General features: G+C 43.3%; 1 long non-coding RNA gene across 2 annotated transcripts; it reads right to left on the bottom strand.

Moving 5' to 3' along the window:
- Positions 1 to 4,745: 4,745 nt before the first annotated feature.
- Positions 4,746 to 11,952, bottom strand: LOC309614701. 2 transcript variants are annotated; one of them, XR_014236368.1, is made up of 3 exons: positions 11,301 to 11,952; positions 5,510 to 5,674; positions 4,746 to 5,059 (listed from the first exon to the last, which is right to left on the bottom strand). It is a non-coding gene; the product is annotated as an uncharacterized lncRNA (long non-coding RNA). The 2 variants fall into 2 exon arrangements; XR_014236367.1 differs by having other exon boundaries at positions 4,746 to 5,674.
- Positions 11,953 to 12,260: the final 308 nt, after the last annotated feature.

Genomic DNA, 12,260 nt, shown 5'->3' with positions numbered 1-12,260 from the left:
GGGGCCCTGCCGTCTGCAGTGCCACCTGCAGCCCTCATTGCTGCAAGGATGCTAGAGTCCAGGCCGCCCACCTGGGTTGACAGCCTCGCAGATGCGACCGCTTCTCCCACCTCTGTTGCACACTTGCCCGTCTTGGACCTCCAGTGCCCTGGCAGGAGAGAGACAGGCATGCCCATCACATGGGGTCCTAACGTGAGGCTGCCCTTGCCCACTCTAGGTTCTTTCCAGATTCCCTCTGGAAACTGGAATTGGCGGGATCAAAGTCGTTACCACCCCCAAGCTGTGCAAGAGTGAATATTCTTCGCTGTGCTTCCTCTGGCTGGTCTCTGCTCCTTTCTACCGCAACTTGGCTTATTCCCACCCCTGAAACACACCTGCTCCATGGGCAGTCTCCCACACTTTGTAACCCCCCCAGGATGGGCCTGCAGGATTGACCTCTCTGCCAATTTCTCTTTGATATGGGCCCTGTATTCTCACATAATGACCTAAGGCTTGGCTTCGGAAGTCAGCTTTAGGTTATTTTCAGCCGAATCACTTTCCTAATGATCCCTTTGAAATTCCCTTCTGGTATCACTTTATATAGAAATGTAAATACAGTATAAACTGTATTTAGGAGAAAAAGGAAGGGGGGGGTTATCAGTGTTCTTACTTTTCACATTTCGTAACAGAATCTTTCCCTCCACAATCTTTATCTCCAACCAGTCCCTTAAACCTCAGAGCTTTAGTGCTGTGAGGAAGGACTCCCATTGTGGGGAGAACCCCTCAGCTGCCTCTCTGGGCCCTCTTTGTATGGCATCAGAGTTCTCCCCTCTTGAAGCTCCCTCTCTAGAATTTTCCTTTCCTACACGTGGTATTCTTCCTACTTCAGTGTTATAACGTTAATATCTGTGTGATTGTATTTACTTTGTTCTTTAGTTCATGCTCTGGATTTCTCTTCTCCTCCTATATTTGGCTTATTCTGTTCTGCCTTTACTTCAGGTTCTACTGGTGTCTCCAGCTCTTGGTCTAACACCTCTATTCTTGGCGACTTGAGATTCCTACAGTGAAGCTCTGACTCTTCTCCTCCCTCACCTTTTCCTATTAATTCCTCCCCTCCTCCCCTTCTCCTCTTCTGCAGGCTTGAGACAAACTTTAGTCATGGTGCTCTCATTTCCTCTCAAGAGCTATTTTCTCCCACTTACTATTTCTTACTGCCACTCCGGTTCATTGCTTAATATTACGAAAGTCATCTGTTCCATCTCCAAATACCCACCACAAGCTGAAATACATCTTCTTTATTTTCCCCTGGAAGCTCTTCCAGAAAACCTCCCCTTATCTTACTTACCCCTCCCGCCCCCCAGAAAAACCTCTTCTTTGCATTCTTCAGACAAATGGAAATAACTCCTTGGTTCCTCTTCCACTTTCTTTTGTATGCCCTTAAAGCAAGCCCGACTCTGCCCACCTCCTTCCTATTATGTAACGCTCTTGGACAGTTTGCCTAACTGCATTTTATCTGTAAACAGATGGTGGTATCACCTTTCACATTTACACCTTTCTTATTTACACCTGGGCCAGTGTGTCCACCTTCATATTGCACTCAAGAGTTTTGAATCACACTGGTGTGTCTTCCACTGTCTCTATGTTTTTTTTTCATAAACTTGTTTATTTATTTATTTATTTATTTTTGTCTGTGTTGAGTCTTCGTTGCTGCGCGCGAGCATTCTCTAGTTGCAGCGAGCGGGGGCTACTCTTCGTTGTGGTGCACGAACTTCTCATTGCAGTGGCTTCTCTTGTTGCTGAGCATGGGCTCTAGGCCTGCGGTCTTCAGTAGTTGTGGCATGCAGGCTCAGTAGCTGTGGCTCACGGGCTTAGTTGCTCCATGGCATGTGGGATCTTCCCAGACCAGGGATCAAACCCGTGTCCCCTGCATTGGCAGGCGGACTCCCAACCACTGTGCCACTAGGGAAGTCCCTTCCACTGTCTCTAAATGGAATTGTCTGGCATGTGGTCAACCCCAAGTTCCCCTTTGACATAATTTGATTCCATACTAATCACCTCCAGGCCAGACCCCAAACTGGTCAGCATCTTTTATTCAGGTTATTTAATACCTCAGGAAGCCTTTTTAGTAAATAACAAAGTCTCCTGTATCCATTCTTACATGCAGAAATAGTATCCAGAATAAATCCATTTTCTCTGCTAATCTGCAATTTCATGAGAACATTTGCCCTTAAAGAATCTGAATTATAGAAAACATGTTGAGTTTACTGAGTTTCTTCTAAATAAGTTCATGACCACGGTGCCCACCCTGTGCTTCTCACTGGGTAGCTTTCCTTATCCCCAGAACAGCCAACTGGGAAGCGTGGCGGGGGGGGGAGTATGGAGGACAGATGTCGCTCAGGTTCTAGTCAGCCTTGGTGGGCTTGCATCCTGACCCCACCGGGACCTTGAACAACTGACTTCATCTACGCCTCCATTTCCTCATCAACAAAACCCCCAAATAACCTATCTTTTGCGGTTGTTGGGGGGCTTAAGTGAGATAAGATGCAAAGTCCTTAAAACCATTCTTAACACATAGTAAGTGTTCAGTAAATCTTAGCTAGAGTTTTTAGTGCCAAGCATCTTCCCTTCAGTGTCCACTCACGGTTCTTCCCTCTCTTAATTAGCCTAAGCTATTCTCTTTTGTTTTCCCTTCATCAAGTCCTTCTTTAGACCTTAAAGAAATACCTTTTTTCTCCCCTTCCCCCTTCACTTCCTTCTGGCCACGCTGTCCCTACTTTTTCCACATCTTTCTAGATTCCTCTCTTAAGTGTGTTTGCACCTGACAGGTGACAACCACCATCTAATTAGAGTCGGTGGGGGGGGGGAAGAAAAAAGAAAAATATGTGACTTCACATGTCTGAGTTTGACCCGTGATTGTAGAGGGTTCTCTCCATCTTGCATGCAGGCATCTATGTTTAATTTACAAAGTATGCCTCAGTGGGTGAATGAGGAGAGGCAGGTGATTTGGGCAAACCCAGAGACTTAGGGCAGAGATCCATGAGAAGATTGTCACCTTTGTGCTGCCAGAGGAAGAAGGATATCAGGGTTGGGTGGGACATGGGTCATCCAAATGGGGAAAGGGATCAGGGTCAGTAACCCACAGCCACTCCCATGGCCTCATTCTCTTAACAAAGCAACAATCTAACTGCAATTGACCTTTGATCCCCAGGGTGGAGCGCCAGAGCAGGCAGGGCGTAGGAAAGTCAGTCCACCAAGACTGTCCCAGGCTCTAGCCCAAGGCAGGTAAATCCCTGGGGGACAGTGACTGCTCCTCAGTCCCTCCTACTTTTCTTCCAAGTTCTGTGTGATCTGTGCCCTCCTCCGCCCAGGTTAGTCAATGTCCGGGCTTCTTGTGTGTCTGCAAAAAGCTGATGTAGTCTTTAAATTTAAAATGGATATTCTGTTTATTATAGGAACATCTTTTAAAACCTAGCTTCAATTTAAGTTTTTAAGTTCAACTTACAAATCATTTTTATAAATGTAGCAGGTTTGAGCACTCACTTTTATGAGGTGTTTGATACTTGACCCGATTTACACGTAATTTAATTGCCCATTACAGGTCAGATCAGGATGCAAGTGCTCCTTATTTAGAAGGGCGTGCATATGTGGGAGCCCTGGGCAGTGGGCACAGAAACTTGGGGCGGGAGAGGGTCACAGGGGAAGAATGCTGGGGGAGGGGCACCACAGCCAGGACCTAGAAGAAATTACTGGACCTTGCAGGAGGTCAGGCTGAGGAGTTCTGTTTCTCAGCCACCTGCAACACCACCTCAATGCCTGGGGCTGGTCACCGGCCCCACATGTGCAGAGCTGAAACCACCTGCACGTTTATGAACAATTCGAGTGATCACAATGAATAGGGATGAAAAGGAGTCCTTAGTTAGCAGACCAAGAAACAAGAGCTGATAAAACAGAGAATTAATATTATTAAGCATATGTTGCTCATTAGGCCTCCCTATCACCCTAAGAGGCCGGCATTATTCTTCCCATTTTATGGATATGGAAACTGCACTTCAAAACTACACAGCTAGCAAACAGTGGAGACTAGATTCATCCCGTAAATTTTAAGATACACACATCTTAATAAAAACCATTTATAGGGCTTCCCTGGTGGAGCAGTGGTTAAGAATCTGCCTGCCAATGCAGGGGGACACGGGTTTGAGCCCTGGTCTGGGAAGATCCCACATGCCGCGGAGCGACTAAGCCCGTGAGTCACAACTACTGAGCCTGCGTGTCTGGAGCCTGTGCTCTGCAATGGGAGAGGCTGCGACGGTGAGAGGCCCGCGCACCGCGATGAAGAGTGGCCCCCGCTCGCCACAACTGGAGAAAGCCCTCGCACAGAAACGAAGACCCAACACAGACAAAAAATATATATATATATATAAATAAATAAATTAATTAAAAAATTAAAAAACATTTATAAATATCTTGCAAAAGTGTTGGAACTATCTAATCCAAATTGGATCATATTGTGACTTTTTCACCTTTATCATCTTCTCTCAGCCGCTAGTCCACATTGACTTTTTCCAAAACCGCCGCCTCAGGCTCATTATCTGAGACTCCAGGGACCAAAAGCAGGCAAGTCTACTTTTGAGAATTTCATGTGAGGAAAACTGCAGGAAGGAGCTGGTTCTGCTGTTACTAATGTTATTGCAGTTGCCAAAGTGGAAGCGATGCTGAAAGCTCAGCTTCTCTGTGCACCGGTGCCAAATCAAATCTCGGAGACGGAGTTTTGGGTGAAGTAGAAAAGGATAGCTTTATTACTTTGCCAGGCAAAGGGGGAACACAGTAGGCTAGCACCTCAAGAACTGTGCCCCCCTCCCTGGGGAATAGGGAGAGGTCTTATAGTCGGGGCTCGTGGTCAGGGGTATGCGATAAGGATCAAGGCAGTAACAGTCTTGCATTCTTCTGATGGGTTGGTGGTGAGGTAAGTAGGAGTCGGCATCATCAACCTTCAGGTCCAGCTGGTCTGCGGTCTACATGATTGTGGGCAGCATACCATCGTTAATTGTTAACTTCTCCCACCTGGAGGGGGTTTCAGTATCTGCAAAATAGCGCAAAGATATCGTTGTGTGCATCCGTTGATGGGGAAACAGAGCCTTGCCCCAAGGCTGCTCTTGACAGTTTGTTTCTCCCTGGTCTCGCATTCCCTCCCTTCCCTAATTAACAACTGCTTGAATCTGCCCATTGGAACTCAGGGAAGGTCATGGAGGCTGAATGAAGGCTGTTTCCTGTAATCAAAGAAATGGGGGACACAGAAAGGCTTTGTGCCCAGGAGCCCCACAGGACCCTGCACGGTATCAGAAGCAGAGATATTGCACAGTGGGAGATGGAGCAGTCTCTAGTGGCTGAGCTGGGATGCCCAGCCACTCATCAGTAGCAATGCTGGTAGAATCCCACCTAACGATGCCTGACAGGGAGGTAAGGGATCACCTAAGCGTTGCAGGTCCTAGAGCCCCTGGATCCAAGAACAAACTCATTTTTCCATTTTTACCTCTGGCTGGATATGTTGCTCCTTTAAAAAGCACATTATGGACTCAGAGAGAATCTTCTTTTCAAGCATCCATGGGAAATTACCAAAATATATAATGGACTAGGTCTCAGATTTCCAAACAGAGAGTTGTTTAGGCCACAGTTCTTGACTGCACATGAAATGAAACTAAAAATGAATAACAAAGATTAAATTATGACTTCTCAATTTGAAAAATTGAAAGTACTTCCCTTATTGGTAATGACATAATCGGCAAAAGGAAAAAATTGGAAACAATGAAAATGTTCAACAGTAGAAGATGCAGAATGCTATGCGGTCGTTAAAATAAGGTTGGAGAATCCATCTTCTGCCTATATTGTTGACGCCTGAGATAAAAGTCAAGCTTTTAGAAGTTGGTGAACTACCCTCTAAAATTCATTCATGAAAATGATGAGAGGAGGGCCTTTATTTCCTACAGCTCCTTGTTTGTAGAGTTTCAGGTGAGAGCAGCTTATGCCTTAGTGGTGATATTCTGATTTGGAGTCTCTTCTGCTTCCCCAAAGTGAATTTTCTTAATAGATTAAAAAAAAAAAAAAAAAAAAGGAATGTCTATTACTACATCTTGAGTGCTCAGAATTGAAGAGAGATGATGTATAGAGCACTGAACGATGACCCAATGAACTGACTGCAGTCATGGTGAAAGGTGTGAAAGCTCATCTACTCTCTGATACCACAGATTCTTACACCACAGGGGAGGAGGTGGGAGAAAGTGCAGAGAAAATTAGATGGCAACAGCCATGGGGAAGCTGAAAAACTGTATGGGTATAGTGACCACACTCTCTAAATTAAATATCGACATTACAACTATGAAGATGAAACTGAACTCTCTTGGACTATTTGGGATATTGGTTTTCCTAATTCTATGAATTCTGAATGGGAAATTTGACAGACTGTGTCCCAAGAGGAAGAAAGCCTAGTGTCTGTGCTTGGGGAAATCTTGAAGAAGTTGAAAAGTAGACTGATGATTTGAGAAATCTAAGAAAACTGGAGTTTGAAAAGAGGTGCTGAAAAATTTTTTTTAATTAAAAAATATTTATTGTGGAAAATTTGGAAAATCATAAAGAAAAGAAACCACTGTAATCCCACCACTCTGAAATAATGACTTCTGGTATTGTATTTTCATCTAGCCTTTTAACTTGAATATATAATTTAAAAAATTACAGTAAAATATACATAACATAAAATTTATCATTTTACCCATTTTTAAGTGTACAGTTCAGTGGCATTATGTAGGTTCACATTGTTCTGCAGACATCACCACCATCCATCTCTAAAACTCTTTTCTTCTTGTGAAACTGGAACTGTGTACCTATTAATCACTAACACCGTATTCTTCCCTCCCCCCACCCGTTGGCAACCACCATTCCACTTTTCATCTCTATGATTTTTAATTGAACACATAATATTTATTTAAAATTAAAATTATACTGTACACTATAGAGTTTTGTGCTCTGCTTTCTTTAACTAATATTAGGTCCCTCTTACCACTAGTCTTGCCAGTATCATTTTGCAATATATTCTATACTGGTATTCCTTTTTTTCTCTTTTGCTGTTAAAATTGTCCATAAGCATACTTACACATACAGTTTTATGAGTAAGCAACATTCTGTAGAATGTTTTAAATAACTCCATAAAATTAACAGCGGTTGAAACCTAGTTGACAAAATAAGATAAATGCTGTCACATGGTTTCTTATTTTTCTGTTTTGGTAGAGAAGCTACACTTGTTAGAATAGACTTAAAAGAAAAATACTTAACTAATCTATAATTTCATCAATTTTCTGAGACCATCCTAACGTGATAAATGTGTGCCAACGTTCTATATATTTTCCTAGTATGATTGTTTACATAGTAAAACAGAAGATTATAAAACACAAAAGAACCTATAGGTATGAATAATACTATCTTTTCTAAGAGAGTTATAAGATTTCTGGCTTCACTTTCACCATTTTTTGTTTGGACCAAATTGAGACTAAATGCAGGAAAACCTGGTGGTGGTTGCTTTTAACCTAAAAACACCTACCTTGAGGAAAACTTTCACTTGCGACTTGAGAACAGAAAAACAGGACAATCTTCCTTTGGAGGCTCTGGCAGCAAGGCAGAGGCCTGGTTTTGGCTTCGCCCATCCTCCCTTTACCCCTTGGCTCACCTCACATGAGTTCTGTGTGGTATTGTGATCTTTGCATGACAGGCACTGAGCTACTTGTTACCTGGACCAGGTCATGCCCTTCCCTGGGACTGGAGTGCCCCTCCAGAAGGAAAGGGCCGAACGTATAGTCGTGGTGAAGGTGGGGTGGAATCCCTGAATCCTAAAAACCTATTTCCTCCCAGGGCCTCACTTCCCAGCAAGCCCTTCCTTAGGACCATGCACTAGGAAAGGAACAAAGAGTCTTTTTGTCCTATACGCCTTAGAAAATTTACTCATGGTTAATCAGACATGTTCTAAGCATATTAAAACAGGCCAGTGCTAGTGGTAAATTGCAGCTAGAGCCATCCCCAATGTGGCGGCCTCAAGTCTTCCGTACGATTGAGGCCTCAATTCATATGTCAATGCCCCAGTATTACCAGTGTAGGGCGACACCCTAATCCAGAGAGATCCATCTTCCCTGAAAGCTGGCTTCCCTCTCAAGGTGTGTTCTTATGGGCCACCACCAGTTCTCCTGGGCTTCAGGAGCCAAAAAAAATGGCCGTGCTCATGGTGGCTTCCGCATTCTCTGCACGCCTTCCCTTCCACTGCCTGGCAAAACTTCCATGGTTCATGCAAGGTGTTGACTATGAAGAGTTCCTAGTTCTTTCCCTGTGCTAAACAGAGAGGAGAGCTCCTCTTGCAAGACCAGCCTCTTGAATGTTGCACCCCTTCCATCTCTTCACTCCAGGTTACAGAGCCCAAGCCTTCTCACTGGGGCTGGCTGGAGACACACACCACCCCTGGAGTTCTCCTCATTCCTAGCCACCACACTTCTTTTTCACGATTTTTTTGACGTGGAACCATTGTTTCTTTTTAAGTCTTTTATTGAATTTGTTACAATATTGCTTCTGCTTTTTGTTTTGGGTTTTTTTTTTTTGGCCGTGAGGCATGTGGGATCTTAGCTCCCCGACTAGGGATCAAACCTGTACCCTCTGCTTTGGAAGGCGAAGTCCCAACCACTGGACCGCCAGGGAAGTCCCCACCCCACTTCTATTGTCTCGCCTCTAAAGCATTTCCTATAATAGAGCCTCTGCAAGTGCCTATTAATAAACTATTAGTGGAAGTTTGGCCTCTGATGCTTTCTCTGGTGCCTTCTTCATTGCTCCAGGCTTCAGGAGAACCTCTGCAAATGTGCTTTCCCAAACCCTTTTCCTCTGAGACAGGCTCTTTCGAGTTGGTCTGGGCTGCAGATAACGATCCCTAAACCATACATGAGGCTTTGGAGTGAATTGAACATGGATGGGTCCATCTGATCTAGCAATTGATTTTAACTGATCAGGGAAGCCAAATTGTAAAGGCTCGATCCAGGGGCAGTCCCTACCTTTCTTGGTTCCTAACCAATTCCTGCCTTCCCTCACTCTGTGTAAGGAATAAATAAGCAGTCACAAAATGTCCCTGAAATAAGGATATCCATAAGAATTAGGTTTTAAAATGATTTCCTGCTCAGGATGCGGCCTGCATGAAAAAAATAAATAGAAGAAACAATAGTAAATATAAGGACAAAGTAAGTAATTAAACTTGAGAGCAAGTTTTGCTCCACAAAAACTGTGATGGAGCTGTGGTTGGATTTTTTTTTTTTTTTCTCTTAAAGAAAAGGGGAAAAAATTATCGATAGTGAAAAGGAAGTGATCTGATTTGTTGAAATGTTTGGCCTAGAGGACTACTCCATATACAGTCAGATGCAAAGTTGTCTCTGACTTTCTGAATATATTATGCCTTTGAGTATACTGTGTTACTGATTTTCTATATTTTTAGTTTCACTTTCTTTTTCTTTTTCTTTTGGTATATGTTAAACCAATTTGTCCTACATGTTCGAACTAGCTAGTTTTGGATCAGATATCTTTAGAAGTTATATTAATTCGGAGGGTATTGGGAAATATTGGCTAAATAATGCAGCTTTCAGTGTAATTTATGTCCAGAAACCTTTGTATTAAAAGATCCAGACTTGGGCTTCCCTGGTGGCGCAGTGGTTAAGAATCCGCCTGCCAATGCAGGGGACACAGGTTCAAGCCCTGGTCTGGGAAGATCCCACATGCCATGGAGCAACTAAACCTGTGCACCACAACTACTGAGCCTGCGCTCTAGAGCCCACAAGCCACAACTACTGAGCCCGTGCAGCAAAGAAGACCCAATGCAGCCAAAAATAAATAAATTGAAAAAAATAAAAAAGATTCCGATTCAAAATATCTATTATGTTCATAGACAAATACATTGTTTTCTATTTTTGCAGGCATTTCCTGTTTAACTTTCACATACTCTGTGATGTAGGTGTGACTATTGTTTTGTTGATTTTTGTACTCGGACAAGCCAAAGCTCAGCAAAATCAAGTTCTTTTTCTTCTTCCCCTTCCCCTCCCCCTTGCCCCAAGGACACTATAAAAAGCCGGAATAGAATCAATGTTGGCTGCCTCCAAGCTTAATGTTCCATACCTTCGGTGAAGCCGGATGTTGGAGCACTTTTCATTTACCTTCTCATTTAAGCAATCTAATCCTGAGTCAGGTAAGTATGCTCAGGCCAAATTAAAACCAAGTGTTTGATATGCTTATTTTTAGAATGATTTTATTTACAGTAATTGCTTTCCTGTTTTTCGTGCAATACATTGTGTTCTTAGCAGGGCAAAGAAGTCTATTTAAACACCCCTATCTGATGACTTAGTCCATTTTCTTTGCATCTGATGATAACATCTGGCAGTACCCGAAGTTCCAATCCCAAGTGATTCACATACTGCACAATGTTGCCCTTGTCTGGTTTTCTTTTAACAGGGACGGGCTAATAGGATTTGGGCTAAGGAATTTTCACTATCTAGTAGTAGAATTTTAGATTTGGGAGGGACTTTACAGGTCATTTAGTTGCATATCCCACCCAATGCAAAAATCTCTTCCATAGCATACCTGCCAGTGACTGTCACCTCTTGTTCCCAACCCCTACAGGGACAGGGCCCTCCCAAAGGACAAGGCAGTTCATTTCACCTTTGAACACTGAATTGCTGGAGAGTTTTTCCTTGTGCTGTCATGATGAGCTGAGATTTTTGTCTCTCTGTAACTACTACCCATTGGTTCTAATTTGGTCATCAGATGACAAATTATCTTATGGTCATACAATTCAAATTGATCGTAACATTCAAATTCTTTCACACGATGAAAATGTAAATAGTTCTCACACTGCCTCCTAGGAAGATGACTTTTTTATGGGTAAACATTTCTTGTTCCTTTAATGGTTCCTTATCCTTTTGTGGCTTATGTAATTGAGATTCTTTAGTTTGTCAGAGGCAGAAATCCCAGTTCAAAATAGCTCCATTAAGAAAGAAAAGTATTGGCTTACATAACTGAAAAGTCCAGAGGAAGAGGCAGCTTCTGGCCCAGCCAAAGCCATCAAGGCCTGGCCTCCCTCGCCATCTGTGCCATTCAGAGTCCCACCAGGAGGGAGAAACCACACGATCATTTGAACAGGAAAAGTTTAACCTAAAGAATTACTCACTTTTCTGTCCACCTGAAACCAACGCAACATTGTAAACCAACTATATTTCAATAAAAATTATAAAAAAGTGAAAAAAAACCCCAATTATTACCTGTAACGGGAGATTGGAGTAACATGGGAATGGCCGGCAGGAAGTAAATAGTCCTGAAGAATGCGGGATGCGGGGGTATATGGAGCAATACCCCTGGGGCTGATACAGAGCACCCAAGAAAGATCTAGGCATTCCCATCTCCCCACCTGAGATCCAGACCTTGTTGGAGAGGGCACAGCTGTATCTCACTGATAGGCAAATAAGTTACTGTCATGCTGTTTCCGTGGAACTTGCTGGAAATCTTCCCCCTGCAACTTACGGGAAAATTCATCCCCATAGCTCTGGGGAAAGCTGTTCATGAGGAAGTGTACCTGAAGGAGGTGCCAGGGTAAGCTGCTGGCCACTGGGTGCTGCTGGCACTGAAGGAGCAGATACTAGCAAAGCCACTGATGTTGCAAGTGGCAGACACTGGAGAGGTGGCCCCTGTTCCCAGTGAACACATGGAACCGGGAAGCAGAACCCTTTCTTCTGCCATGTTTCTCCAGTGCTCTCTATTGACAAAGTGTAATATCATGACAGCTGGTAAAGAAAAATATGTAAGGACCCACTACATTTTTGTAGAATAGACAATAAAGCGTGAATTTGGAGCCAAGAGGCAATCTGTTGTTAACTGGCACACCACTTTTGCATTCTGTTCCTCTCTTTAGGCTCTATACATATTCTCCTTATGGTGGCAAGATGGCTGTCAGAAGTTCCAGGCTTTTATCCCTTTCTTCTGATGACCCCACTGGGAAGGGAATATGTCTCTTCCCCAACATTGTACCAGGTTAAGTTTAATTGATTCTAGTTTGTCAAGCTTGTATCATCTGTTCATTCCTGAACCAATCACAGTATTCAGATGGTTCTGTTGCTCTGATTGACCGGCTCTGAAATATCCTACTCCTGGAAGAAGGGGTGAGTCAAACTTACCCCTATCAAATGTACAGTGAAAATTCCATGTAAGATCCAAAATTTTTTTAT

The sequence above is a fragment of the Balaenoptera borealis genome (assembly GCF_965194805.1).
Source record: "Balaenoptera borealis genome assembly, chromosome: 17".
Lineage (NCBI taxonomy): Eukaryota > Metazoa > Chordata > Mammalia > Artiodactyla > Balaenopteridae > Balaenoptera > Balaenoptera borealis.
This window is presented reverse-complemented; position numbering and strand designations above follow the sequence as displayed.